Raw genomic sequence first — 26,879 nt, 5'->3', positions numbered from 1 at the left:
TCTTTCTTTCTTTCTTTCTTTCTTTCTTTCTTTCTTTCTTTCTTTCTCTTCTTTTGTTAGGTGTGGCTGTATCATATTCTAAGTGTATAGAACAATTATTTATTCATTAATTGAAGGCCATCTGGGTTGTTCCCACTTTCTGCCTATTATGAATAATTCAGCTATGAGCATTCATGCACAGTTTTACATAGACACATGTTTTGAATTCTCTTGGGTATGAATGTAGGAGTGGAACTGCTGAGTGAGACGGAAACTCACTAAATTCACTAAATGGTTTAGCATTTAGAGAGACTACCAAACTGCCTTTCAGAGTGGCTGCACCACTTGACATTCCCATCAGTCCTGCATAAGGATTTCAAGCTCTGCATTATTGTCAACACATGCATCTCATTTGATTTTTATTTAATTTTGAACAACTTTATAAGATAGATATGATCTTGGTTATTAAAGACCTTATTAGGGGACTGAGGCTCAAATAAGTTAAGAAACTTGCCCAAATGTCACAATCCCATTTGGGTGGATTAGAGGAAAGATTCAAGATATGAATACAGCCTGGTGTCTATGATTTAGGCTTTTAGAGCTGTTTCACAAATGCTTTTGTATAGATGGTTAGTTTACATCTGTGTATCCTGGGTGGGATCACTTCTAATCCTGTCCTTTCTAGTATAAGAGTCTGGTTTGGCAGTAACATTGCCTAATGGTGCTTTATGAGTTATACTCAACCTAAAATTGCATGAAATTCCTATTGACTTGGGCAATATTAATAATGAAATTTCCTCTCTTCTGTTAAAAACATTTTAGAAAGAAAAGGGTACATTTAAAAGTTTTTTCTTGGGAACCCACTTGGATACTGAGCTGCCATGGGCTACATCTGAGCCGGGGTTCTAGGTTATCTTGGTTATATCCATGAACGAAAAGGAAACAGCGACTGTCTCTGACATGAACTCAGTGGTGAGCTCTTTATTCATCTCACGCTGATTGGGGAGCAGCCTTGCCAAGCCACAGAGGAGGACAATGCAGCCAGTTCTGATGAGGCCTGATAAGCTAGGGTCAGATGGTGAACTTGGAAAGGGGCATGGGAGAAGATGAGAGATGGAAGGTGGTACTGGGAAGGAATGAGGGAGGGGGCTACAGCTGGGATACAAAATGAATAAACTGTAATTAATATAAAAAATAAAATTTAATTTATAAAACCATTGCTTCTATGGAGTGTAAACACACATAATGAGAGACCACTTTCAATGAATACAAATTGTGCTCTACACTATGCCAAGTACTTAGTGTTTTATCTCATTTAATCCCCTAAACCTCTCAAGGCCAATGCTAACATGGTTCCCATGAGTAATCTGAAGTATAATAATGAATCAGCATTTTCCAAGGTCATAAAAGACAGAGCCAGATTAGATATCTTGACATAGGTCTCTCAATAGCACTGTTACTACCACTTGCCTAATTTTTGATAAAACCCAAGCTTGTAAATGGTTACTTTTTATTAGTGTATCAGAATATAGACAAAGTTGGCCGTTGTAAAAATAAACAGAGGCTATTTGTCCAATATTATTATGAATAATTTTCTTTTTTCAGAGTTATCCTTTCTTCTTATTATTATTTATAGTTTATTCACTTTGTTTCCCAGTTGTAGCACCCTCCCTTGTCTCCTCCAAATACAACCCTCTTTCCCTCTTCCTCCCGTATCCCTCTCCCCTAGTCCACTGATAGGGAAAGTCCTCCCCCCCTACTATCTAACCCTAGCCTATCAGGTCCCATCAGAACTGTCTGGATCCTCTTCCTCTGTGGGCTGGCTAGGGAGAAGTGATCATGGAACAGGTAACTGAGTTCAAGTCAGAGACTGTCTCTTCTCCCCTCACTAGGGAAACCCACATGGATACTGAGCTGTCTATGGCCTACAGCTGAGAAGGGGTTTTATGTCCTCTCTAAGCATAGTCTTTGTTGAACAATCTCTGTAGTGTCCCCAAGGCCCAGCATATACATACATATACATACATGCATATATATATATACATATATATATACATACATGCATATATATATATATATATATATATGCTTCAGTCCACTGCAGGGTGGAGTCTTTTAGAGGACATCTGTGGTAGGCTCCTGTCCTGTTCCCTTTCTTCTATCACTTCAGGTGTCTATCCTGTTTTCCTTCTAAATTAGAATCGATCACTTTCCCTAGAGTCCTCCTTGTTGTTTAGCTTCTTTAGGTCTCTAGATTTGAGTATGTTTATCCCATATTATATGTCTGATATCCACTTATAAGTGAGTATATACCATGTGTGTCTTCCTTATGGGTTACCTCACTCAGCATGATCTTTGCACACAATTTGCAGGCAAATTATTATTCATAATAACTATACTGTTTCTAGAGAGGAACACATATGCATATATGGGTACAATAATATAGAGTGTGTGATACAAATGGTGAAATTTTATATTTATGGATATAAAATTATGTACATGAACGTACACATAAATTTCTGCACCAGAACATATACTTGCACATGTGTCAGTATTTGCCCTTCTTTGATGCCATTGTGAAGGTGGCTGTTTTCTTACAATCTTCTCCTAGTTGTAGAATATGCTATGTTGTATAGACATAAAGCGGTTTCCCTGTTGCTCTCCTTGTGGAGTTCCTGTCCTCTCCAGATCTTACTGTTTCCCACTTCTTTCATAATATTCCATGCACTCTGCCCAACAGCTAGCCATAAGTCTCAGCATCTGCATTGATAGTCTGCAGGGCAGAGCCTTTCATAGGTCCTCTGTGGCAGGCACCTGACTTGTTCCCTCTTTTCTCCTTCTGATGTCCATCCGCTTTGCCTTTCTGGATAGGGATTGAGCATTTTAGCAAGAGTCCTCCCTCTTGATTAGTTTCATTAGGTGTACAGATTTTAGTAGGTTTATCCTATATTATATGTTTATATGAGTGAGTATATACCGTGTGTGTCTTTCTGCTTCTGGGATAGCTCACTCAGGATGATCCTTTCCAGTTCCTACCATCTGAGCACAAGGGTATTTCCTGAGACTGATATTCCAACCAAGGACCGTGCATGGAGATAACCTAGGACCCCTGCACAGATGTAGCCCATAGCAGTTCAGTGTCCAAGTGGGTTCCATTGTAATAGGAACAGGGACTGTCTCTGACATGAACTGATTGGCCTGCTCTTTAATCACCTAAAGGGAGAGCAGCCTTACCAGGCCACAGAAGATGATAATGCAGCCACTCCTTATGAGACCTGATAGACTAGGATCAGAAGGAAGGAAAGACCTCCCCTATCAGTGGACTTGGGGAGGGGCATGTGTGCAGAGGGGGGAGGAAGGGAAGGATTGGGACGGGAGGAGGAAGAGAACCACAGGGAGGCTACAAAGTGAATAAAGTGTAATTAATAAATAATTAAAAAAAAATATAAAAAGTTTCTTCCTTATCAGGTCTCATCAGGACTGGTAGCAATGTGCTCCTCTGTAGCCTGGCAAGGCTGCTCTTCCCTCAGGGGTGGGGGGTAGGTAGGAAGAGGTCAAAGAGCCAGCCACTGACTTCATGTCAGAGACAGCCCCTGTTTCCCTTACTAGGGAACCCACTTGGGAACCCTGAGCTGCCATGGGCTACACCTGAGCAGGGGCTACATCTGAGCAGGGGTTCTAGGTTATATCCATGAATGTTCCTTGTTTGGAATATCAGTCTCAGAAAAGACTCCTGTGCCAAAATATTTTGGTTCTATAGTTTGGAGAGGGGCATGGGAGGAGATGATGCTGAGACAGTGGGATTGGGAGGGACTGAGAGAGGGGGCTACAGCTGGCATACAAAGCAAATAAAATGCAATGTAAAAAATAAAATATTTATTTAAAAATATAAAGAAGGGAGAATAGAAAATGTTATCTGAAAAAAAAACCATTTCCTTTACCCATTAACCCCCTTATTCATGTTGATATCCCACTGATGTTATCCTAAACTCATTATTCCTTTTTGTTCTCTCCTTTTGTTTCCAGTACCCAATAGATATAGACAAAGATATGACTTTTGGATTCAACTACCTAAGATTTGTGTCTGGAATAGTCACATGTACAAAGAATCCTAGTTCTCTGAGTCAACATTAGAATTCACTGAGTGAGCCTAATGAAAGACAATATTTCACATGCAAGTTATAAAACCAGACCTATTACTTAGTGACAAGCAGCAGGGAAGGGGCAGCAGAAGTTTAGGATTATAAGCCAGCCTCCGTGCTAAGTAAAACCTTTGTTAGAAGGATGCTAATGTACCTGTGGTCTTTTGCAATGAAGATGAAGAAGCTGAAAATGTAGCCCAACATGTTACATTCCTCCTGGTTATATTTTTCCCTGGGTAAAATCATGATAGGACATCCTGCTCTGAGGGAAACTAGAATAGAACCCAGGCTATTCCAGAAAGACACCTCTTATCTTTGGATGTTGAACTGTATATTGTTATTCTTGAGAACTACAAGCAAAGAAGTAGAGTGGGGGAAAGAGGAAACAGTTTGTTTGCATGTTTTATCACAGGTCCTAATACTTGTGACTCTCCGAAAATGAATATGGAACAAAGAATAGAAAATAAAAAAACAGGAGTCTCCATGTGGCTTCCCTAGTAAGGGGAGAAGAGACATTTATCTGGTGTGAATTCAGTTGCCTGCTCCTTGATCTCTTCTCCTTGGTGGAGAGACATAGCCAGCCCACAGAGGAAGAGGGTCCAGGAAGTCCTGATGGGACCTGATAGGCTAGGGTTAGATAGTAGGGGAGGAGGACTTTTCCTATCAGTAGACCAGGGGAGAGGGATAGGGAAGGAGGAGGAAGGTAGGCTATGACAGAGAGGAGATGAGGGAAGGGACTACAATCTGATACAAACTGAATAAATTGTGAAGAAGAAGAAATAGAAAAGAAGAAGAAGAACAAGAAGAAGAAGAAGAAGAAGAAGAAGAAGAAGAAGAAGAAGAAGAACAAGAAGAAGAACAAGAACAAGAACAAGAACAAGAACAAAAAGAACAAGAACAAGAACAAGAAGAACAAGAACCAGAACAAGAATTAAATAATAAACTGTGAAATGGGTACTATGTTTCAGACAGTAGACTGCTAAAATAAAATAAGGCAGAGATTTAAAATACCACATGAGAGGTTTTCAGAGAGTGTTAGTACTGCTACTTTGACTACGTATAAACCCACTTCAGTGTCCAGCATACAATCATGCTAGAAAATATTTCTTTGCTTTCCCACGCCTTTCTAATACCATACTCCTTCCTTACAACAACGGATGCTTCTATGCTGTTTAATCTTACTTATATTTTCTTCTTTGCAGTATCTCTATTCACACTCTCTGGTACTCTCTTGTCAGGTTCCTATTGTCTTCAACAGATCCACTAAGATGCCCTACACAGAAATTTCTGTCCAGAAACCTAATGACACTGACTTTAAAGGAAAAGATCTACATATGAGTCACAGCCTGTCCCCCCAACCTGTGCTGTCATTCATTTCAAAGCATTTAGTTGATTCACAGTGAACATCAAAGAACCAAAAGAGACCCTGTAGATACAAAGATAGCCATTGTCCCTCGCTTACTTCCTTCTCAATCCAGCTTTGCTTTGGAACTCACAGGCTTCAAAATGCCAAAACACTGCTCCTGACATATCACACCTGCCTCCTGGGAACAGTCTCACCACACCAGCCAGGCTGTAGTTTGGGGGCCATGTTTCAGGAGTCTGTAGTGCCCAGATGAACTCTTGTTGCTTGGCTGGATTTTATGGATGTAGCAAAGTCCATTTGGTCCTGTTTTAATAACATCCCAATAAAAGAACTGGGAAATTAGATGCTAGGAATGACATTTAAATCCTCCATTTCCCTGTGCTGCAATAATGGCTTTCTTGATAATAAAGCAGATAAATTTTATTAAATTATATGAAGTTTTTTTTTCCATTTGAAAGCAATTAAAAAATGCTTTCAGTTCAGAATTACAAAACTATTCGGATCTGAAGTTGACATTTTTATTGGTAATCTGAGTTATAACATGCTCAGCTCTATGCCCATTCATTGGTCCCTGATACTTCTGCCAACTTTTTATAGTTTTATGTGAAAGTACAGTATTTAAGCCTCCTTTAAATTCATGAGCCGCCCCTGCTTCTGTAAAAGGCTCTCTCAGTGTCTCAACAACGCACACCAGGGCTGATGTTTATTTAAAAACATCTGCTCCATCCTTTGTGGTATAACATACCAAAGTAGCCTGACATTTTAAAGACTTTTTCTTTACTCTTTGTGTCAAACAATGAGCGAACGTTACTACTTTCATGATGAAAAACTGTTCAGGGCAATTACAAGAAGATACAGTAAGTGGACTAAATGGTGCCCAAAGTAATCAAAGGAAAAACACTAGGATTAAGCTATGCCAAAAAAAGCCCACTTTCATGGACATTTCCCGCTCCCCAAATATCAGCATGATTGTGTTCCATATCTTAGTACTTCCTAAACTGATAAAGAAAATAGAACTTTGTTATTTAATTTTTAAGATAAGGAAGTGAATCATTGTATTTTCAAGTTTTGTGACAAATCAGAACTATCAGGAAGTCCAGTATCTATGTCTTCGAGGTTTCTATTTCCACCTGGCAGACAAGGTTGGACAGGAATGTCTTCAGTGCTACTGTCCACTAATTCACTAGAAGTCCTTTTTGCATAGCTTTATTTCCCAGTACTTATGGTGAGTGGAGTAGTACAGCAGAGTTAGAAAGACATGTAGTTGTCTGGAAAAAGAAAAAGTACGTATAGATCACTTACTGCTATAGTATTACTCAGTAGAGACCACTTTTTAATAAAAAATAATTATTTATTATTATCATATACTGCAATTTATTCAATTTGTATCCCAGCTGTGGTCCCCTCCCTCATCTCCTTCCAATCCTACCTTCCCTCCTTCTTCACTCCCTATGTCCCTCCCCTAGTCCACTGATGGGGAGGTGGTCCTCCTATTCTGTCTGACCCTAGCCTATCAGGTCTCACCAGGACTGGTTGCATTGTCTTCCTCTGTGGCCTGGCAAGGCTGCTCCCCCATGGGGAAGTGATCAGAGAGCCAGCCACTGAGTTCATGCTAAAGAAAGTACCTGCTCCCCTTATTAGAGACTCTACTTGAATACTGAGTCTATTGGTTTTATATGAGCCTGGGTTTTATGTCTTCTTCATGCACTGTCCTTGGTTGGGGAATCAGTCTCGGTAGGGCCCCCAGGGCTCAGTCTTTTGGTTTGTCTGTTTTGTTTTGTTTATTTGGGTTCTTTGTTTGTATTGTTTTGATTTGTTTTTGACTCTGTTAATCTCCTTTTGGAACTCCTGTCCTCTCCAGGTCTTTCTATCTCCTTCTTTCATAAGATTCTCTGCACTCTACCCAAAGTTTGGCTATGAGTCTCATCCTCTGCTTTGATACCTTGATCAGTAGAGTCTTTCTTTCAAAGGCCCTCTGTGATAAGCTCCTGTCCTGTTCCCTGTCATCTGCTTCCAATGTCTATGGCATTTGTCCTTCTGAATGAGGATTGAGCATCTTCCCTAGGGTCTTCCTTGTTATTTAACTTCTTTAGGAGTATAGATTTTAGTATATTTATCCTATATTATATGGCTAATATCCACTTATGAGTGAGTGTACACCATGTATGTATTGCTACTTCTGGGTTATCGCACTCAAGATTATCTTTTCTAGTTCCCATCATTTGCCCTCAAATGTCATGATTTCCTTGTTTTTAGTTGCTGAGTAGTGTTACATTGTGTAAATGTACAACCATTTATGTATCCATTCCTCTGATGAGAGACATTTAGGTTGTTTCTAGCTTCTGGCTATTACAAATAGAGCTGCTATGAACATGGTTGAACAAATGTCCTTGTATATTTGAGCATCTTTTGTATATATGCCTCGCAGTGGTATAGCTAGATCTTAAGGAAGCACTATTCCTAATTGTCTGAGAAAGCACCAAATTTATTTCCAAAGTGGTTTTAAAAGTTTACATTCCCACCAGCAGTGGAGTAGAGTTTCCCTTTCTCCACATCCTCACTAGCATGTGTTGTCACTTGAGTTTTTGATCTTAGCCATTCTGATGGGTGTAAGGTGAAATCTCAAGGTTGTTTTGATTAGCATTTCCATGATGACAAAGGACATTGAATATTTCTTTAAATGTTTCTCTGCCATTTGATATACCTCTATTCAAAATTCTCAGTTTAGCTCTGTACCCCATTTTTTAATTGGATTACTTGGTTTGTTGGGTGTTGAACTTCTTAAGATATTTATATATTCTGGATATTAACCTTCTGCCAGACATAGAGTTGGTAAAGATCCTTCAGTAAAGACCCTTTTTATCCAAATTTCATGATAATATAGTTGTTACTAGAAAAAATGTGCTTTTGATATTTGAAAAGAGCATTTTAATCGGTCAATCAAATACACCCTCAGTGAGTCCCACTCACACCCAGGGTTGTTTTGGGTTATAGAGTACACAGAAGTAACCTTCAGTGAAGCATTTATCAAATAACAGATCCCAGTTACCTCCAGTCAGCAGAATGTGTGACATCATGACTGGAGCTACTTCAAGTTTTTCATGGATGTATTATCTGAAGCAAAGAAGATACTTAAAGGAGAGGAAGTTAGAGATAGTAGTTTCTTTTTTAATTTACAATTTATTCACTTTTTATCCCAGTTGTGACCCTCTTCCTTGTCTCCTGTATCCCACCTTCCCTCCTTCTTCCTCCCTATCCCTCTCCCTAGTCCACTCATAGAGGAAGTCCTCCTCTCCTACTGTCTGACTCTAGCTTATCAGGTACCATCAGGACTGCCTGGATCCTCTTCCTCTGTGGCCTGGCTAGGTCGCCGTACCAGAAGTGATCAGTGGGCAGGCAACCAAGTTCATGTCAGAGACTGTCTCTTCTCCCCTTACTAGGGAACCCACATGGAGACTGATATGTGTATGGGTTACATCTGAGCAGGGAGTCTATGTCCTTTCTATGCATGGTCTTAGGTTGATGCATCATAGAGATAGTAGTTTTGTAGAAGGCATTTGTCCACCACAATGTGCTCACTGTGGAAGAAAGTATGTCTGGGAATGCTTTCCTGCTGTTGAAAGTGGTTCTGCCAGAGGTCACTAAAGTGCAGAGCTCTGGTACTTCAAGGAAACCTTGAAACAAAACAGCAGACTGATATCTGTGTGCCCTCACCAGGATAGCAGAGCCCCTTCCCTGCCTCGATCAAGAAAGCTTCATGTTGGTTCTCCATACAAATCCAGCAAGTCCTCTGTCACATGACACATGTGGAATGCTTTAAGCTACGTGGTTAGCCATCATGAATTAGCACAACTGCTCACACCACACACAACAGCCCACAACTGTACTCAGATGAATTCTCAACAGGCAGCTAAACATAGAAGGCCTTAGAAATGTAAAGTAAACGTGACGGGGAAATGTTATTTGTGACCTTTGATTATTACAGCTCACTTACAACCATAAATCTCCTTTTTGACCATTGAAGTCTACCTTGTGAGTGAGCAGGAGGCCTTTGACTGCAGTCTTTATTAGTTTAGCAAATGGAGTGATGTGTGAGCCCCTGTCACGATGCTGACTGTGTTACAAAGTGTGAAGGGAATTTCCACCCAGCCATGAACCAGAAGGTACCCTAATGCCAAAACGCATCTGTTTTATGAGCATCCAATGAGCATGTTTTTATCAAAAAGCAAAATTATATGGCTTTATCTGATGCCAGTCCGTTCTGGACCCCTCAGTTCACCATACAACATGTCAAACTGTCTTCTACTCTAAAATCAAAGGAAACAAAGAACTGAAACACCACCTCTGAGCCACCCCCCCCCACACACACTGCCACTTATATTTCTTTGCTTCTCTTCATAGTAAAACTCTTACCTGTTCTGCTATTTCTTTTGATCTACTTCAAGAGAAAAAGATGGCGGGGTTATTATTTCCACATCAACCAAAACAGCTGTTTCCAAGGCTGCCAAGAAACTTCTTTTAGACATATGTTCTTTGTCTGCTAATTTTCCTGACCCTGTTTATCTGTCCTCATACCCCATGACTTTAAATGTATATGCATGTACACACATATGTTTATATATTTATTTTTCTTTGTAAATATGAGATTTTTCTTGGATTATTTCAGAGTTACCACAGTACGCTTTTGCTGCCTGTATCTTCCCTGGGACAAAGAGCTGCCTTCTTCAGGCTTTCACTCGATTACAGTAACACAAGAAGCCCATCGTTTACTAATTTTGATGGCAGTTTCAGTTTTAATATTTTTTATTGAAAATATTTTATATAATATATCCTGATTACATGTCTCCGTTCTCTACTCTTCCCAGCTCCCAGTTTTTTCCACAGCCAATCCCATCCAGAGCCACTCCATTTTTGTCTCTCATTAGTCCTGAAGATATCTGATAAAACAAGGTCAGATGAAAGGGGAGGAGGTCTTTCCCAATCAGTGGACTTGGAAAGTGGCAGGGACGAGATGACGGAGGGAGGGTGGGATTGGGAGAGAATGAGAGAGCGGGATACAGCTGGGATAGAGTTAATAAAATGTAACTAATAATAAAAATTGAAAAAAATAAAGAAAAAAAATATTTAAGGGATAATTAAAATACAACAACAATATAAGATGATAAGACAAAACCAAACACATTTGAATAGAAGAAAACAAACAAAAAATAAAGAAGAAAAAGTATCCAAAAGAATGCACAAAATCCAGATATAGACCCATTTGCACACTCAGGAATCCCATAAAAACACAACGTCAGAAACCATTATATATATGCAATGGACTTGTAGACAATTTTTTTCCAAAAAGCACTGGCATGGCATTAGGAGACAAGGAATCTCCAAATATACTGTTGAGTTCATTTTCTTTCAGTTGTCTACTGCCACACTTGTAGCCTATTTAGTAGTTTGCTTCCTCAGTGAGACTCCCTTGGAGAAAACTGAATTTTCATTTCAAGAGGTTATCAATTGGGGATGCTTTCTGGGTTAGGGATAGGGGCATGTGCCCACATTTTCTTAGAGCTTCAGGACTCAATTTGAGATAGACACATGCAGGCCCTGTGTATGCTGCCGCAGTCTCTGTGAGTTAATAACTCTGTTGTGTTTGGAAGGTCTTGTTTTTTTGGTGACCTCCATTCCTTTTAGCTTTTACACTCTTTTTACCTCTTCTTCTACAGTGTTTTTTGACACCTGAGTGGAGGGATTTGATGGAGACATCCTTTTAGGACTGAGTATTCCAAGGGCTCTCACTGTCTGCATATTGTCTGATTGTGGGTCTCTGTATTTGCTCCCTCCTAGAGCAGGAGGAAAATTCTCTGATGATGGCTGAGCAAGGCCCTGATCTAGGAGTGTAGCAGAATATCACTAGGAGTCATTTAATTGGTGCATTTCAGTAGAACAAATACCCTAGGTCCATGAGCTATCTGGTTTTAGGTTCTTAGTTACCCAAGCAGCATTCCATAGGAGTTTCTTTTTGTGGAGTGGGTCTTAAGGCAATCAGATACTGGTTGGTTACTCTCAGAAGTTTTGTGCCACCATTGCAGTAACCTATTTTGCTGGAGTTACACCATTGTAGATGAAAAGATTTGTGGCTCAGTTAGTGTTCACATTTCTCCCTTAATAGCTTAGAGAGTACCTTCCTGTGCCAACGATGCTAGCTTACAGGGGGGATGACCCATGTAGGCACTAGCTCAACTTCTCCATGTTCAATGAACATGGTGTTGTCTTCAGCTATGAGGCCTTACCATCAGTTTGTGAGAAGCAACCCATTGTTTTGGCAACAGCATGGGTTGTTTGTGGATTCCTAGGGGGCCCATTGGCCAAACAACTCAATTAGATATAACCCAATTCAGGTAGTAGAAACTTCATTTGGTGACACAAATGGACAGTTGAGGCTCTATCTACCCCATTAAATGCCAATTTTATTTAGATCACCACCATATATGTATGTAATTTAGGAAGCTTCTCAATACTATATAATTATATTTAAATTTGCATTTTTATAATGAACACATAGTACTTGACACTTTAGGGGCATGAAGTATTATCCTAATCTCTTATGATTAAAAGCCTCTGGTGGCTTCCTCAAGTTCTTATCATGGCATTGACTAGACATTGTCCCCCATAATTTTCTTGTAATCTTTAGCTTCCTCTCCCATCTCCCTTGACTGCTATAGCACAATGAATCATGCCATGTCTTAAGCTGACTAATCACTTTCTCATCTTTGCTTCTGTTATGTCTGTAATGGTCATCTTCTGAGTCTATGTCCACTTTAATCCTTGACACCGATCAGGTCATCTAATCATATGATATTTTATAAGAAGAGTTTTCCATAGGGGAAAACCTCAACCGCATTGTCTCTGTGCACTCTGAAACTCTATTGCTTCACAGCCCTTACCAACGTACGTGACCTGCTGTTTCTACTAGTTATTTGCATGTTTATTATCCTTCTCTCTTGGAAATATCAAGTTTTAATGGGGGATATTTGCTATGTACTGCTACATTCCATTGTCTAAAGAGTATGACTTACATAGTTATAGTATAATATATATGAATCACTGACTCAACAAAGAAAATATTAAAAGTAAAAGATGTCACATACATTATCAAATAAAGTTGAATTGAGCTAATATATCGGGCATTCTATTAAACTTGGATAAGTTTAGAGATTTAGAAGATATTTACGTAAGGATGGTGATACAAAAATTCTACATACTAAAGCAAACCTCCACTAGTTAAAATTTTTTGTCTTCACACACACCTATGTGCCAACATGCGTGTGATGTTTATAGAGAAGAGATAAGTTTGTCTAAGCAGACATGCTACCAGCACATACAACAACATAAAGGAACCGTGTAGGACAGCATCTGGGAAACAGTAATCTGTCGATATGTGATTGATGGATCCAAAAGGAAAAACAGATAAGACAGATGGTGTGTAAACAGAAGTCATCCTGCTGGGTAGACACTACCAATATAGAGACTATGTAACAGGCTGATAGGTTGATTTTCTTATTACAAAATTGTATGTTTCTTACTCTTATTTAAGGGGTAATTGATAGCTACTCCATAAATCTTTGTGTAAATTACAGAAAGCAGCACCAACACACTACTTGCTGAGCATGAAATATTACCTACCTGTGAACACAGCCAACCCTAATCTCTACTGCCTTTCTTTCCAGCTTCATTAACATCTCATATAATATATAACTAGAATGACATTGCAGAATGAAGCCAGTAAACACTTTTTGTAAATAGCCTTAAAATTATGGCCATTGAGGGAGGATAGATGTAACTAGTTTAAGAACAGATTTCAGAGGTCCTCTGTGTCAGGCTTCTGACTTGTTCCCTCTTTTCTCCTTCTTCTGATGTCCATCCTCTTTGTTTTTCTGGATAGGGATTGAGCATTTTAGCAAGAGTCCTCCCTCTTGATTAGTTTCTGTAGGTGTACAGATTTTAGTAGGTTTATCCTATATTGTATGTCTATATGAGTGAGTATATACCTTGTGCATCTTTCTGTTTCTGGGATAGCTCACTTAGGATGATCTTTTCCAGATCTCACCATTTACCTGCAAATTTTATGATTTACTTGTTTTTTATCACTGAGTAATATTCTGTTGTGTAAATGTACCACAATTTCTGAATCCATTCCTCCACTGAGGGGCATCTGGGCTGTTTCCAGCTTCTAGAGGCTCTGCCCTGCAGACTATCAATGCAGATGCTGAGATTTATGGGCAACCTTTGGGCAGAGTGCAGGGAATCTTAGGAAAGAAGTGGGAAACAGTAAGATCTGGAGAGAACAGGAACTCCACAAGGAGAGCAACAGAACCAAAAAATTTGATCACAGGGGTCGTTCCTGAGACTGATCCTCCAACCAAGGACCATGCATGGAGATAACCTAAGACCCCTGAACAGATGTAGTCCATGGCAGTTCAGTATCCAAGTGGCTTCCACTGTAATAGGAACAGGGACTGTCTCTAACATGAACTGATTGGCCTGCTCTTTAATTACCTCCCCCTGAGGGGGAAGCAGCATTACCAGGCCACAGCAGAAGACAATGCAGCCACTCCTGATGAGACCTAATTGACTAGGATCAGAAGGAAGGAAAAGAAGACCTCCCCTATCAGTGGACTTGGGGAGAGGCATGAATGCAGAGGGTGGAGGAAGGGAAGGATTGGGGTGGGAGGAGGGAGGGAACCACAGGGGGGATACAAAGTGAATAAACTGTAATTATAAAGTAAAAAAAAAAAAACAGATTTTACAAGCAAAGGCATCACTTTGGAAGATTCTTAAAGGTGGATGTCTTTTTCCAAATAGCCATGCAGAAGTTCTTAGCATTATGAGGTTTATATAAAAAAATGATTGAATTTTTAAAACTTTGATTACATTAATTTACTTATTGTGGGGAGGTAACAGCACAGGTCATGGATAGTGCTGAGAGGACAACTTGTGGGAATTGCCTCTCTCTCTGTACCCTGAAGGTCTTGGTGCTTGAATGTAGGTCATCAGGCTTGGCAAGAAGCACCTATATACAATGGGCCACGTCATAAGCTCCCCACTCTTGCATTTTAAATCATAGATATGGAAACTTCCAACAAGGTCACTTCTCAAAATATTATATATTAATATATAGCCTATATTAATATACATAATATAAATACTATATATATTATATATCAATATTATATATACCTATTAGACTCTTTTCACTTTGTTCTCAAAAGTAGGCTATCCTTTCTCCATTTGTGTAAGGCACATGAGCATTATAATAATAAAATAACTGGCATCAACAAAGTGGCTAGCAAAATGTTTAGTATACCATACATGCTGGGTCAGCAAGTGTTCCTTTAGCTTATCTCATATCAAATGTGCACTTCAACTTACATAATTATTCAAAAATCCTTTAGGACATTTCATTGTGGATATGTATGAAATAACTGAGAACAAGAAAATTAAAAATAAGTGAAGTAAACTTTAAATAACATTCTGTCTTCAGGCACACAGTCCAGTGGGTAAGATAAGATGTGAAGGCTCGGGTGGACAGGCTCTGCTCACTGGACAGCAGTAACTCTCACTAGTAATGGAACTGATCATGCATATGTGCTTTAGAGTAAAGGAATTTATTTCTTTTTTTCTGTATTTAGTGAGGGCTCAGTTCCTAAACTTCCTTATTTTATAGTGCAGATACTATCTGTCATAATTCAGGGAAAGGATAGAAAAGAAACGGAACTTGCCCTTCAGCTATTGCTACCTACCCTCAACTTCTCAGCGTAACCCTACCTGTTATGGCCTCTTCCCTCAACACCCTTCAAGGTCCCATGAAAACCATGCTTTCCGTCTCTGCTCTCATTACTCAGCTGGGAATATTCATGCAACAGGCCTCCTTCTATGTGGGGAAATATGGAGTGACCTATAGTTTTCAATTTTTGTTTTTTTTACAATATTCAACATAGAACTCCAGTGATAAAAAGTTTCCTATGATATACAGGTCCAGCTCCAAAATATGTATACTGATTGTTTTGGGGTATGTGGTGGTAGTGGTTGTAGCAGCAGCAGCAGCAGCACATGTGTGGATAGGTACATAAGTGTGTTGGAAGCCAGAGGACAATCTTGGCTGCCATTCCTTGTATGTGGCCCTTCATCCTTCATGAGTTTATTTATTTGATTTGAAAAATCTTTCACTTGTTTAGAGCTTGCTAGGTACCTATGAAAGGCTTGCTAGTCCAAGAGGTCCAGTATCCAAGACCTGACTATCTCTACATCCCAGGGCATAGGATATCTACCACACTTGACTCTCTCTCTCTGTCTCTCTGTCTCTCTGTCTCTCTGTCTCTCTGTCTCTGTCTCTCTCTGTCTCTCTCTCTCTCTATATATATATATATATATATATTAGGACATTTCATTGTTTCATTGTGGATATATGTGAAATAATTGAGAACAAGAAAATTAAAAATAAGTGAAGTAAGCTTCACTTATTTAATACACACTATATAATGTGTGTTTATATATATTTATATAAAATACATATATTTATATATATATTTACTTTACATTGTGATGGCAGTCCCCCTCCCCTCCTCCTAGACAATCCTTTCCACACCCTTCCCTCCATTCTTCAGTCTCTTCCTCAGAGAAGAGGGAGGTTCCCATGGATACCTCTCTGGCACATTAAGGCATTGTAGAACTAGGCGCATCCTCTACCAGACTAGGCAGCCAGGTTAGGGGAAAGAAATCAAAGGGAGGCATTAGAGTCAGAAAGAGCTCACATTCTAGTTGTTGGGGGAGCCACCTAAAGACTAAGCTGTACACCTGCTACTTAGGTACAGGGGTCCTAGGACCAGTCCACGTATGTTCTTTGGTTGCTGGTTCAGATTCTGTGAGCCCCAAATGGGCCCAAGCCCATTGACTCTGTTCGTCTTCTTATGGAGAAGACCTCTTATATAGAAGTCCTCTATCTCCCCCATTCTCCAAACTTTTCCACAGGACTCCCCAAGCTCTGTCTAATGTTTGGCTGTGGGCCTCTGTATCTGTTGTCACCTGCCTTTTTTTATGTAGGTTCTTGAGGATTGAACTCAGGTTTTCAAACTTAAAGGCAGACTGAAGTATTAAATTTCAATGACTCTACATTTGTATTTTATTTCTCTCTCATTAGAGTATTTTTCATCTAATTCTTCTAAAGGAAAATAAACTCTTCATGATCCACTGCTTACATAAACTTGTGTGCTAATGTCATCATCTATATAATCAAACGATTTCCATAAATGTAATGGTATAGAGCAAGGCAAATTGGGTAGTATAAGAGAAAAGTTTCTATTTTTTAAACTGTTGATTTTCCTTTGTGGTATTTTTACATTTATAACAATTGGGATAGTAATATTAAGTCTCTACAACAGTTTGTTTTCTAAATAAATAGCAATTAAATTAACCCCACAAATCTTTGGGTTCAAGACAAAACCATGGCTATTCTATGGAAGTTTTAGCTTTAATGTTAAAACAGCTATGAATTTTGGACAAATCCAGTCTCTCTCTCTCTCTCTCTGCTCCTGTCTTTCTCTTACCCTTACTCTCTCAAAACAAAACAAAAATATGCAATTTTAACTTTGCCATCCAAGTCAACTACAACTGTTTATTGGGTAAATTTCTGGTGTAAGCAAAATTAGAAAGCAGTTATTTTAAAATAAACGACATGAACACCTGGTATGTGCTATCTACTGCCAGAACCATTGCAAAGTAAGATCATGACTTTTATAAAAAGAAGGCATGTTTAGATGCCAACATTTGCCATCTTCAGAACACTTAAGAGTTTAGACTGGACATTCACAACTAGTTAATGCCCAGATCGCCACAGTGGATTATATTATGTGTTGGGGGGGGTTGTTCTGACATGTTATTTTGATACTAATTACTGGCCCTCAAGATCTGATTACTGCCTGGATACATTTATCCTTATTTTGTAAACCTGCCTAGGACATTATGCTTGATTCGATTTTAAAGGCCTATATCTGGACAGGGAAGAATGGGGTAGGTTTGGTTAAGGTTCCCAGGCTTCTGAGGACAGGAGAATCATGGGAAAGAGTGGACAAGAAGAGACAGGGAAGGAGGGCACCCAATGGATCAGCGTGGAGAAGAAATGACTTGAACCAGGAAGAAGGATTCCAATAATAGCAGAGAAAGGCCCAGAGGCCCAGATGAAGAATATAAGCAAGTATCGTGGAACTATGAATGCAAGGTAGCCAAGACGGGAATGATTAAGGCAGATGGCATTGGATGAGGGCTAGGAGATGGATGGTGAGGTTATTGAGATAGCATAGGTAGAAATACTCACCCAGCCCAAGGTAATAAGGCAATTATAAAATCTAACAAGTGCCTGTGTCTTATTTTTTGTGATAGCAGATCAAATAATACCACCACTAATTATTGGGCTAATAATAATATACATTATATAGCCCGACACTTTTTTATTTACAACAACAATTATGGAATACATCTTGGATTGGTTGATTTGAAAGACCAAGTTGTTCTCTGAGGTAGCCCACACAAGCATTTCCAGTGGTCATTTTAGAGCTCCCAAATGGCCAGAGGTGGATGTGGTGGCCTTGGCCTGTAATCTCAGCACTGCAGACACTAAGGCAGGGAGATGGGAAGATGCAGGCCAGCATGGGTTATTTAAACAAAAATAAAAGTCAAGCAAATTAAAATGAAGTACTTGAACTCTCTTGGGAGAAATATGACAGCTGATATGTAAACACATAACCAGAGTACACCATTTGCTTCTTATAATAGGTGTGTTAGGGAGTGAGAAGAAAGAGTTAAGTGAAGATAATTAAGACCAACTCACTGATCTAGTACAAAAGGAACCTCAACTGTATTTTAGAATGATGTTGGTGATGTTTTCTTCACGTTTATCTCTGTGGCCATATCTGCTTCCAGGCCTTTAAAGGATAGAAATTAGTTTCAAAGGCAAGTACAAGATAATTTGACTTCAGCATATTGAGAAAACTTGAGTGTCTGAAAAGATGACTCAGCATTTAAAAACATGTGCTGCTCTTGAGAAGGACCAGAGTTGTTTCCAGCGCCAAGGTCAAATGATTCACATCTGCTGATAGTTCCAGGTACAATTCCAGTGTCCTCATGCTGTCTCCATTGGTGCCCAAGTTCACCTGCAAATATACATACACATAACATAAATTAAAGATAAAATAAAATTTTAGAAAGAAACTTAGCTCAAATAGCTATTATGCTTAGTGCTTTCACTCAAACAGGCATACAGTATATTCACTGAGAGTCATGGAGGAGAGGGGTGCATGAGGAAAGAAATGATCTGGGCTAGTTAGAGAAACTTTATAAAGTTAAGCAACTGTTTCACTTGTTTTTTTGTTTATTTTTTGTTTTTGTTTTTTTGTCTATTCACAATTATAGATAACTGGAAAAGACTTCATGTCATTTTAATTTTGCTGAATGCACACTTGTCATGTAGGAAGATCTGTTATGATCTAATCATTGTTTAGCAAGTTAGTTCAACCAGCAGCAATTTAAAGTAAGTAATAAATAACATGAGTATTAATTATTTACAAAATGTATTAACTTTACTATCACGTTATTTTTGTGCTTACACTTTGGCTGTTAACTCAATACTTAAGAGATTTATTTACACTGGTCACCAGCCAGTCAGAAATATTTAAATACTATGCTTGGAAGTAAGGATTATCTAACCATTCACAAGGTCTTATAATAAAACATTTATCATAACCCATTAATCCATTAGGACTTATTTTCCATTCCATCCATTCACTAGCACCTTGCTTTGAACATAGTCAACTTTGGCTGCAATTTCCCCTTTTATCATATATCATAATTACAGGATGGGATGCACCAAAGTTGAATTCCAAAAGCCCTGCACTTTGCTTGAACTTGGCGCACAGAAACCCAGCTAGTAATTCCAGAGCTGGGACTTATCCAGGCTCAAGTCCTGATATCTCACTTGGATCATAGGATATAAGACAAACAGGAAAGATGTCTGGGTATATTATTATCTCACAGATAGTTGAAATCGGGCTTTAAATGCACCTGGTATCATTCTGTTGGCCTCAGGTGCAGAGCTAGGGGAGCTATCTCATTACACCTCCCTTACCCATAACTCCTACTTCGGCCATTCTCCGTGTGAAGTACCTATGTCACTGCAAGAAAAACTCCTTGTGTGTGACTCATGTTTGAATATATCTCTCTCTGCAGGTTCCAGTTTGAGAGCAAATGACATTCGCTCACATATTACTTATTATATCTAAAGAATACAACATAATTGGATAATTCGTAATATCTGCCTTTTGTTGATACTCTTATCTGTCATTTTTGCACAAAGGGAAGCAAGGAGAAAACCCAAGGTCATTGACCCCAAAGTAAAGATATTTGTCTTTTAGACAAATGGGTCATCATTTAATAAAACTATTACTGTTGTTTGTCTGAATGAAGCTATGTAACTCAAGCAAGCATTTAAGAATCTATTTTATGAATTACAAAGCAGCAGGCATACAAGCAATTATTTGAATAACTGACAGGAATAAACTTGAAGTTATAATTTATACTATGCCTACTACTATATTTGTGTTGCCACTTGGAAAAGTCTAAGGATATAATGTATGGACCCAATGTAAAACAGGTTCATGGCAGTAGTCAAAGAAACTGAGGTCTTGAGATCAGGTAGATTTTTCCCAAATAACACAGTACCCAGTGGCAAGAGCTGATGCTTAAGCTGGTGTTTACTTGCAAAAGAGTCAGCAGCAATATCTTGTTCATCATGATACTATTTACAATAGCTGACCTGTTGAATCAGCCTTGTGACCATTACAGGTGAATGGATATAAAAAATTGGATGTGAATACATGGCAGAATGTTATTCAGCCATAAAGGAGAAAGGTCATGTCATTTGCAGAAAAATGGATAAACGAGGCAACCATGTATGAACTAAGCAAGAATTGGAAATGAAGCTATCACATGTGTTTTCTCACCTATAGATTCCAGAAAATAAAGACCAATGAAGTTGGAGTAAGATTGTGTAGAGAAAAGAATTGGATGAGAAGAAAAGATGAGAGGGGAGAATAAAAATAAAAGGGAACTGAATATAATCAAAGCATGCTATACACACACATGAAATGTCATGATGAAACCCATTATTATTATGTTAGTATGTGACAGTTTTAAAGTGACAAAAACTTTCTTGAAGACTATCTCAATGGGAAACACTGCTTCTGCTTCCAAGCCTCAAATAGTGCAACTCCCCATGTGGTAATGGTCATGAAGAGTAATGAAATTGAAAAACTCAGGGATAGTGAGCAACGGCAACAGATAGGAAAGCCATAATTGTTATAGAGAATGAGCTCTGGAGGAAATGCCTTGTATAATGATGAAATAGAGTGGATATAAAAAAAACCCTCAGATTTCCCCAGTACATATTAATTTCTAAGATATGCTTAGTATTTCTGTTTTTTTAATTATTTATTTTTAAACTTTTGTTGGTGTGGATGTACTTTTCAGTGTAGATTTGTGTATGTGTGTGTGCAGGTTACCATGCACAAACACGTATGTTTATATGGAGGCCAGAGGTCAATATCAGATATCTTATCTACATTGTTCTTTAACACAGAAGATCTCTCATTAAACTTGCAACTCATGAATTCTACTAGGCTGGCTAGCCAAAACACTTCGGGGGCCCACCTATCTCTGCCTTTGTTGCACTGGGGGACAAAAGCCTGTACCATCATGCCCAGCTTTTACTTACATGCCAGGGATCTAAGCTCAGATCCTGTGCCTGTATGTCAGGTAGCTAACTGAGCCATCACGTTACCCCAAATTTTATTTTTATAGGTTATAATTGTATACATGTGTAGGGTATAATATGATGCTGCTACACACACACACACACACACACACACACACACACACACACACACACATTGCCTGCACATTGCAAAATGGTGGGTCATTTTCAAAAGCAAACTTATCTACTAATGGAATGTCAAAAACATCTTGCCAATGGAGGTAGAGTGACCCCTGGGGCATGGTTTTATGCTTTGCTTTGCTCTCTCATTTGAGAAGACATGTCATCCACAAGACATCTATCTGTCCTTCAGTCTCATAGGCAGTCCTAAATGTAATATTACACAGGGGCAAATTTATGTTTATATTGATCATACCAGCAGTTGCTTAAAATGTTTGAAGGTCATACTGTGTAGCAACATTGAACAACGACAAAAGCAAAAAAAAAAAAAATGTTTCTAAACACATCCCTCCTCCCTCATGGCTCAGGGATCATTAGGGAGGGGGGCCAGAGCCGGAGATCCTGGATGACCACAAATAAACAGTGTTTTCCTGACACAACAGGACAGCCACAAATATAAACTCAAAGCAATTAATGACAGCATGGATAATGCCTGCCCAAGCTCAAGCCCAACAAAATTCTAACATAGGTGTGTGGCATGGAATCTTAACCCAAGACACACTCAGACACAGCTGAGAATATATGGACAGGACAACTTGTGTTGGCTGGTATTTTGTTTTTAATGAGGATATAAAGTTGGTGGGTAGGGCAATGGGATGGATCTTGAAAGAATTAGTGTGTGGAGGGGATGATGAATGATTAAGATAAGTTGTATAAAATTACCAAAGAATTAAAATTATCAAAAAGAAAGATGTTTCTTATCACTAAAGATGTCACAAATTTCTTACCAAATGTCACCCAGTTCATGTGAGTAAGAATCCATATGTTTTAAATTTACATATTTCTTCTGCTAGAATGGCAGCTATCACCCCCACAGGAGTAGCGATCACTCTTGTAAAGAAATGACCACCAGGTTTGTCCACATCCTCTCAGACAAGACACAACTATGAGAAATTCATCAGACTGTTTCTGGATTCTCTCAAAAGAATGGACTGGATTATCTGTGGGAGGTGAGTCCCACTTGGGAGAAGGGATGAAAGGGCAACTTAGCCATTGACAGTTCCAAAATCATACTGTCATTCCTGAAGGTGCATGTCAAGATAATGACCACTTAAGAGAAAATATGTTACAATGGTAATGTCTGTCATTTCAACAGCCAAAGTTGATTCAGAAAAACTTCTAAACTCTCCTTGTAGGATCATCTTCAAACACTGATGTTATACCTAGAGAGGAAAGCTATGTATATTATACGGATAATTGTATGTTGGTGATGCTTTGTGAAGAACAATTAAAACATAGTATGCCGTCCCTCCCATAAACAGATTATCATTTTACTCTAATGAGATGGTTATAATGGCTAATATGATAGATTCAATAGTGTATGTTTAAGCTCATGAAAGTTAATCATTTCTAACCATGGGAGCATACATATGAAGGCTGATCAGGAAGTTTGCAGTTTTGAGCCCAGGAGGGGTTCTACAGTGAGACCTTCTCTCATAGAAAACAAAATAATCAGGTAATTACTAGGAAGTGTATTCACTATTCTGCTGTCATTTATTTCCTCCAACGTGCTAATAATGGCCTCTCCAATAATGGATTTGTTCTATATTTGTCCCGTGTGACTGACTCTATTAAGAAAGAGAATTCACCATCATCTAACAAAGTTACTGATCTTTAAAGCCACCTCTGCCATGAATGACCTGTAGGACACTGCACCAAGCCTTGGTGAAGCCACTGCATCTCTCAGTATTGCCGTTTTTTAAAATTGTATTTGGGGAACACTCCTTACAGACCTTGTGTTGAACATACACAGAATCTCTGTCTCTTTTCCCAGGCACTCTAAGATGGATTTTTGCCAAATGAAATGTGACTTACCTAAAGATGATCTCGTGCCTTCGACAGGGGCTTTGCAGCCACATGGTTTGGGTCACTTTCTTTATCTCTAAGCTTCCCTCCTACAAGTCCTGATGATTTAGACAATAAAGCAATTAAAGTAAAACTATTTTTCAACTACTTCCAATCAGCAGTGGGTCATGCACACCTAGCCTGGCTAGACTGTACCATCTCACACTCCAATCTCAGCTTATCTATAAAGCCACACTGATCTCTTCACTTACTTTAATTCATTGTCCATTTAATGACATCAGAACCAGACATACCCAAATGTCTCCATCCATTGACACAATGCAGATGTTCGTGCTTCTGCTTTCTGAGAAAAAGTGGCGACAGTGAACTGCTAGATTGCTTCCTGCCTATAGTAAGCTGCCTCTGCAACTCGCCTATGAATCATGCACTTTTCTACCCTTACTGTCCATGAGCACACAAAGTCTCACATATGTCCATGTACTATTCTATCTGTGAGTATATCTGGTTGCATTTCTTCATTGACTAATGGAAAGATAAAGTTAATTGTAATCACAGGAGCTCTGGGTGTGTGTGTGTGTGTGTGTGTGTGTGTGTGTGTGTGTGTGTGTGTATGTGTGCACTCATACATGCAGGTTCATACGGATGTGCATGTGTATACATGCATGTGTGAATATACATATCTACGTCATCAGATACTCCTGTATGTCATTTCTCTTCAGCTTCAACCCATCTTGTTTTTTTTGAGACAGGGCCCCTCACTGCTCTAGCATTCACCAAATAGGCTGGGTCAGCTGATAATCAAGTACCAAGCATCCATCTGTTTGCAGCTCCCTAGCATTGGGCTTTGTCAAGAGTATTCTGGAAACATAGGCTACAACCTCATGCTTATGTGGAAAGCAAATTTACCAGCCGAGCCTTTTCCCCAACACTAGCTCCTGTCTGTCTCCTCTACCTTAGATTTCTTTACTTGGCTTCACCAAGGAATGGACTTTCTAAATATTGTACTGTAAAAAGTAAGGCTGCCCTATTTAATTTTCATGTGATGTAGACAAAGAACCCACACGTCAGCAGATTCTATGGACATTCCATTCATTCAGCAAATATTTTCTGAAAGATTACTGAGTTCCAAACCAAGTTTAGATATCAACAACAAAGACAAGATGGGAAAGGGGCTGCCATATCAGAACTGAGCACAATAGTAGGCTGCCTATTATTGACAGCCTCTGATTTTTTATATACAGAGCCAGAGAAAGGTCTGAGGGCAACAATTTTGCTCTTTTAAGCCTATTATTTCCCCAACACATACTTACTTTTACAAACAACCCTTCTTTCTATAAACATGAATGCCATAGTTGTTGAGTTGAAAAACTTAAGTGACAACAAATCCTGGAGAGAATGTGGAGAAAGGAGAATCCTCTTCCATTGCTGGTGGGAATGTAAACTTCTACAGCCACTATGGAAATCAATCTTGCACTTTCTCAGATAAAAAGGAATAGTGCTACCTCAAGATCCAGCTATACCACTCCTAGGCATATATCCAAAAGATGCTCAAATATACAAGGGCATTTGCTCAACCATGTCTGTAGCAGCTTTGTTCATAATAGCCAGAATCTGGAAACAACCCAGATGTCGCTCAATTGAGGAATGGATACAGAAATTGTGGTACATTTACACAACAGAATACTATTCAGCAATTAAAAACAAAGAAATCAAGAAATTTGCAGGTAAATGGTGAGAACTTAAAAAGATGATACCTAGTGATGTATCCCAGAAGCAGAAAGACACACCTGGTATATACAAACTTATAAATGGATATTAGATATATAATAGAAGATAATCACACTAAAATCTGTACAACTAAAGAAGCTAAGCTAGAAGGAAGAACCTGGGTAAGATGCTCAATCCTCATTCAGAAAGGCAAATGTGATAGACATTGGAAGAGGGTGAAAACAAGAAACAAGACAAGAGCCTACCACAGAGGATCTCTGAAAGACTCTACCCAGCAGAGTATTAAAGCAGATGCTGAGACTCATAGCCAAACTTTCAGCAGAGTACAGAGAATATTATGAAAGAAGGGGCATAGAAAGATATAGGGGGGAAGGAGCTCCACAAGAAGAGCTACAGAACCAAAAAATATGGGCACAAGGGTCTTTTCTGAGACTGATACTCTAACTGAGGACCGTGCATGGAGATAACCAAGAACCAATACACAGATGTAGCTTATGGCAGCTCAGTCTCCAAATGGGTTCTCTAGTAAGGGGAACAGGGGATGTCTCTGTCATGAACTCAGTGCCTGGCTCTTTGATCCACCTCCCTCTGAGGTGGGTGGGCAGCCTTACCAGGCCACAGAAGAAGACAGTACAAACAATTTTAATGAGACCTGATAGGCTCCGCTCAGATGGAAGTGGAGAGGACCTCCCCTATCAGTGGACTGGAAAAGGGGTATGAGAGGAGAAGAGGGAGGGAGGGTAGGATTGGGAGGGATGAGGGAGGGGGTTACAGTTGGGATACAAAGTGAATAAATTGTAATAAATAAAACAATTAAAAATAATATAACTTAAAAAAAGAAAGTTATTGTCAGCATTGTAAATGTCAGTGAAGGCAACTAGCTATGTACATTGCTCATCTTCCTGACATTGGTAATCATCTGGGACGGTTTAACTTATATCCTAAGGATCTGAAGGTTTTGAGGCCAGGGATTGTGTTATATTACCAATTATTAATATGAAGAAACAGAATAATTTGCTTTTCATGTGTTTTCTTCATCCTCATAAAAATTAACATAATACTTGTGTGGGAGTTGATAAAAATCAGTTCTCTCTGTATATTAAAATGTCAGCAGGCTTTAAAATGGTTGCAAATAAAATTAAGGGTAAAATTCACCTCACATTTTAGCATACTAAAAATTTAAATTATTTGTACAGACAATCTGTGTTTCATTGCTCAAGCTCAAGACAAGGAATTGGCAACACATGGAGGACAAAATTCAATTCTGTCTTCCGACCTTCCAGGATGAAGATGACAGCTTAGACTGCCCCCTTTTGTAGGGAGACATTTAAATCCCTGCAGAATCAGTCTCAGCAACCTCAGACATGGCCCATCTGAGTGTACATGTCCAGACTCTTAAAGGCCATGGAGAGAAAGCATCTTCCACCCATCCTCTCAGACTGTTTGAACAAAAGAAGACTGGCCAGGTTTCAATTTGTGTCCCATAAAGAATGAGATATTCTAAAAGAGAAGGGGGTAGGTAGGTAGGAGTAAATAGAAGAGAGAATGAAAAGGGAGGATAGGGTTAGAAGAGAAGGATAGAAGAAAGAAATGGTATACAAGAGTGAGGAAAAGAAAGGGGAGGTGGAAGAAAGGAGGAAAAAAATGGGCAGGGAAAGAGGGTAAGAGAGACTAAAAAGGGAGAGTGAGATAAAAAGTTGAGAATGTGAAAAGGAAACAAAAAGGAAAGAAGAAGACAAAGGTGGGAAAAGGATGAAGAGTTAAGGAAGTGGAGGAGGAGAAAAGCTCATTTCAGGTGTGACGAAAGTAAAGTACATTATACTATATT

Source organism: Psammomys obesus, unplaced genomic scaffold (assembly GCF_907164565.1).
Source record: "Psammomys obesus unplaced genomic scaffold, mPsaObe1.curated_primary_1811, whole genome shotgun sequence".
Classification (NCBI taxonomy): Eukaryota; Metazoa; Chordata; class Mammalia; order Rodentia; family Muridae; genus Psammomys; species Psammomys obesus.
This window is presented reverse-complemented; position numbering follows the sequence as displayed.